The sequence below is a fragment of the Trichomycterus rosablanca genome, chromosome 12, assembly GCF_030014385.1.
Source record: "Trichomycterus rosablanca isolate fTriRos1 chromosome 12, fTriRos1.hap1, whole genome shotgun sequence".
NCBI classification, from domain to species: domain Eukaryota; kingdom Metazoa; phylum Chordata; class Actinopteri; order Siluriformes; family Trichomycteridae; genus Trichomycterus; species Trichomycterus rosablanca.
The window spans coordinates 21,775,076-21,779,824 of record NC_085999.1 but is presented as its reverse complement, the minus strand read 5'-3'; the positions used below and the strand labels follow the sequence as shown (position 1 = coordinate 21,779,824).

Below are 4,749 nucleotides of genomic sequence, written 5' to 3'. Positions count from 1 at the left end.
TCAACAGATTAAAAAGAAAGTTCAAAAATACACTTCATAAAAAGTAATACTATTGCTCAAAAACACTAAACACTTCAGGTCTGTGTTTGAATTTTGTTTTTAGCTTGTCTGATACTAAAACGGCATTGTTAAGTGTAACTATCATCAAAAAAGTAGGGATGTACAAACGTACTAATACACTGCAGAAAGCGCTTATTTGAGCTTTTCTGAAGCTTTGTTCAATGTCATTATCAACAGAGAAATAAGAATGATGAAAAATACACTTCAGGTGCGGCTTGGACACATCGTCAATGATGAACCTAGAGTCATTGGGTTTTTCGGGTCTTAAATCATCAGACACCCTCACCTGGGCGTCCCAACCGAGGGTGATCAGTCCCCGGTTTGTGTCCAAGCAGCGCGCTACTCCATACCTCTCCCCTCTTGATCCACAGCAACCTTGAGGCTTTTTCGGCAGCCTCGCTGATGTTTCTGGTGACTCTTCATTCTAGCAACCTTCTGATGCCAAGGAGCTTAAATGCCTGGTGCACTGATTGCCCCAAGAAACCCCTGCAGCCCACCTCAATTGGTTCACAGCGGGCCCGCCAGCCCAGCTGCCAGCTGGTACAGGCCTCTACCAGCTCCAAGGAATTTGGCCTTCTTTCGCTCGCGGGCCTCCTCCATTCGGTCTTCCCAGAGGACTGTAAGCTCCAGCAGCACTACTTGCTTAGTGGACTCAGATGTTAAGATCATGTCAGGCCTGAGTAACGTCCATGCGATGCACTCTTCAGCTGCCTCCCAAGGTCCACTTTAAACTGCCAGCCATGGGCTGTGGCTAGTAGCCCAGTCAAGACCTTGTGTGCTGCCTGAGGTTTCTCCCCTGCCCTGATGAAGGTGATGTTGTGCCTTGCTGGGAGCTGATGTATCCTCTGCTGAAATTCCAGTACAGATTGCGACAGCTACTGCCTTCAGCACCTGGTCATGGTGCCAGGTGTACCTCCCCTCTCCCAGGGCTTTAGGGCAGCAGCTTAAGATGTGCTCTAGGGAGCCTTGACCCGTGCACAGTGGACATACTGGTGTTTCTGCTAGCCCCCAGCAATGCAGGTTGGATGGGCTTGGGAAGACATCATACACTGATTGGATCAGAAACTTGAGTGTTGCTGGCTCTGACTTCCAAAGCTCTGTCCAGGTGATCTTCCGTGCAGATGCATTGTTCCAGTTAATCCAGGCTCCTTGCTGACGCATGGTTCCATCTGGCATCTCTCTTTCCCCTGGGCTTTGTCATAGCATTGTCTTGTGTAGCTGCCAAGCCCTGCCCGTCTGACTGCCACCGAGCCAACCAAGATGCCATGCCTCAGCCTCGCTTCAGCCTGTTCAACTGTCTCCTGCGCCTTCCACTTCCTTCCGGTTCTAACGGTGATGCCTGCGGAGGAGACCCTGTTGTCAGCTGAGTCTCTGTAGAGCAGCACCTCCCTGGCTCTGGTGACTTCGAACTCCTCTGTCAGACCAGTAAAAGGAAGCTGCAGCTTGTTGGTGTGCCCATACAGGGCAATGCTGCTTAGGCTCTTCGGCAGGCCCAGCCACCTGCGCAAGTACTGGCTGAGGTTGCGCTCGAGGCCCTCCACGATGGTTATTGGGACTTGGCAGGATACCATGTGTTTTCTTTTTTTTTTTTTTTTTTTTTTTAATTATTATTTTTCTCCGAATTTTCTCCCCAATTTTTCTCCCAATTTTTAGCGCTTCCAATCTGTCTTCCGCTGCTAACAGGCACACCAGACCTGCATCCAAGGAGAGCATGCCGCTGCCCCACGCCTTCTTTACACGTGTACAGCCCTCCTCTTCTCGTCCGTGCATTCTGCACGGGCGTCTCTTCTGCAAATCAGGGTCCTTACACAGCGCATGAAGACCCACCCACCCACATATAGTCCGGTCCCCCACCCTGCAGGCACTGCCAATTATGCCTGCCAGATGGCGCCCAGCCGACCGGTGGCAACACCGAGCCTCAAACCGGGAGGTTCAGAAACTCGGTGCTGGTGCGTCAGCGGAATATCCCGCTGCGCCACCTGGGCGCCCCAGGATACCATGTTGATCATGCATGCGTTGACTGGACTGCTGCCATGTCTCTCAGAGTGCTGTCAAAGGTCTTCCCCAGGCTCTTGACAGGCTTCTCCGACACTGATGAAATGAGGACTCCATCTAAGTTGAAGCGATACTTCTCCACCACTCTACCTTTCCTCAGGACCAGAGACCTGGATTTGGCTGGCTCGAAAATCATTCTCGCCCATGTGATGATCCTTTCTAGTCCCCCCAGAAGCCAGCTGCATCCTGTCACTGTTGTTGCTGTGGTCATCCATGAAGGCTCGAATCGGAGGTTGGCGAATGGCTGATCTGGACAGAATCTACATTCCACTTCTGCTGCTTTGACCATCATGTTCATCGCTAGGGCAAACAACTCCACTGATATGGTGCAACCAGTGATGATGCCCTTCTCTAATCAATGCCATGCTTATGTTATTGTCCCAGAGGTGAATCTCAGACTAAAACTGCTGTAATAGTCTTGAAAAAGATCTTGCCTTCCACACTGAGCAAGGTGATGGTGCGGAACTGTGAGATGTTACTTGCGTTCTCCTCCTTGGGTATACAGACACCTTCAGCATATCGCCACTGCTTCGCTATCTTCCCCCTCCGCCATACTACCTTGATGAGCCTCCACAGCCTCTCAAGGAGTCTTGGGCTATGTTTGTAGACCTTGTATGGTACTCCACTCGGCCCTGGGGCTGCGCTGGTCCAAGCAGCTCTCACTATCTCCCTGACTTCTGTCAGAGTGGGCTCTTTGATGTTGAACTGGGTGGAGGGTTCTGGTGGTACAATCAGCTCTCTGCAGGGAGGCAGATCTTCTTCTCTCCTGCTGTCGCTGTATGTGTCATGGAGATGTTGATTCATCTCCTCTTCTGGGCAGGCCAGGGTCCCGTTCCGCTTCTGCCCTAGCAGATGTTTAGTGAATCCAAAAGGATTTGCTATGAAAGCAGTGCGCTTGCGAGCCCTCTCTCTGCCCCTTTTCCTGTGGCACTCAGCACGTCAGAGGGAAATAAGCTTCTGTTTTAGGATGTTCCTAAGCTCTGTGGTTGCTCCGGAACCTGCTCCTCCTCCGTCTCACCAGGGTCAAAGCTAGACTTTGGCTCTGTGCGTTGCTCATCTTGCTTCCTCCTTGTGCAGCCCATCCTGGCCTGGTGGATCCTCAGGCCTCTCAGGTTATTACAGACCTTGCCACATAAGCAGGTTACTCTCATTACCGTTAATCCGTCGCTCATGTCTTGTAACTTGAGATCCGCCCATTTGGGATGCTCATCCCCCCCCCCCCCCTCTTGGGCACCACTGGGGGTATCTTTCCTTGGGACTTTCTGTAGCTTGGTATAGGTGCTCCCTCACGGGAGCTGCAGCTCGGGGTGCTGACCCTCACTGCCCTGGTTGCCGACTCTCCGTGCTGTCCACTGTCTCTCCAGTTGTAACAGCACTATTCACGGTTGTCGTCCAGCCTTTCCGGGAAGTCACTGGCCAAGCCAGTAGTAATAGTTCCATGAAACACCTTGACGGTGCAGCTTGGACACATCGTCAGTGATGAACCCAGAGTCATTGGGCGTTTTAATCCTTTGCTTGTAGCACTTCTGAGCTTGTTTGACGCTAAAAAGGCATTGTTGAATGTCATTATCAACAAAGTAGTAGAAAATCATTAGAACACTGCAAGAATGTGCTCATAACTCTTAATCTCTTAATATTTTCTGTCGCTTAAAAGGCTTTTTTAAAAGTCATTATCAACTGAGTTTTATAAATGTTCAACAACACTAAACACGTCAGGACTGTGCTTGAAGCACTTCGTTAAGCTTCTCTGATGCTGAAAATGCATTGTTTATGTCACTCAACAAATTAACAAAAATGTACAAACATCACTAAAACACCAAATAAATTTGCATTAAGCACTCATTTGAGCTTGTCTGACGCTGAAAAGACATTGTTCAATGTAATTTATCAAAAGATCATTAAGGATATTTTTTTAAAAAAGTAAAACTTTAAATTACTGTGTAAACCTTTTTTTTAACCTTGTCTGTCGCTGAAAATGCATTGATTAATGTAACTATCATCGAAGTAATAGAGAAGTACAAAATTACTAATACACTGCAGAAACGTGCTGAAAGCACTCAAAGTAGTAGAAATATACAAAATCATTAGAACACTGCAAGAATGTTTTTATTGCTCTTGTTTAATATTTTCTGAAGCTTAAAGCCTTCTTTAAAAGTCATTATCAACTGAATTTAATAAATGTTCAAAAACACTAAACACATCAGGACTGTGCTTGAAGCACTTCTTTGAGCTTATCTGACGCTAAAAATACATTGTTTAATGTAACTGTCAACAAAGAAACAAGAATGTTCTAACGTACACCACAGAAATTTGCTTCAAGCGATCATTTGTGCTTGTCAGACACGGAAAAGACATTTTTAATGTCATTTTCAACAGAATTGGAATGTTTAAAAACAGTAAGAAACTAAAAAACTGTGCTTAAATTTTTTTTGTTTTTCGCTGAAAATGCATTGTTTAATGTAACTGTTATCAAAGTAATAGAGATGTACAATATCTCTAAGACACTAAAGACATGTGCATAATCTGTTTTAAGCTTTTCTGACGCTGAAATTGCATTGTTAATGTCACTATAAACAAAGTAACAGATATATACAAACATTACTAATACACCAAAGACATTTGCTTCAATAATTT

At 46.7% G+C, this 4,749-nt stretch overlaps 1 pseudogene; it reads right to left on the bottom strand.

The window, feature by feature from the left end:
• Nucleotides 1-369: 369 nt before the first annotated feature.
• Nucleotides 370-3,312, bottom strand: LOC134323824 (uncharacterized; annotated as a pseudogene).
• Nucleotides 3,313-4,749: the final 1,437 nt, after the last annotated feature.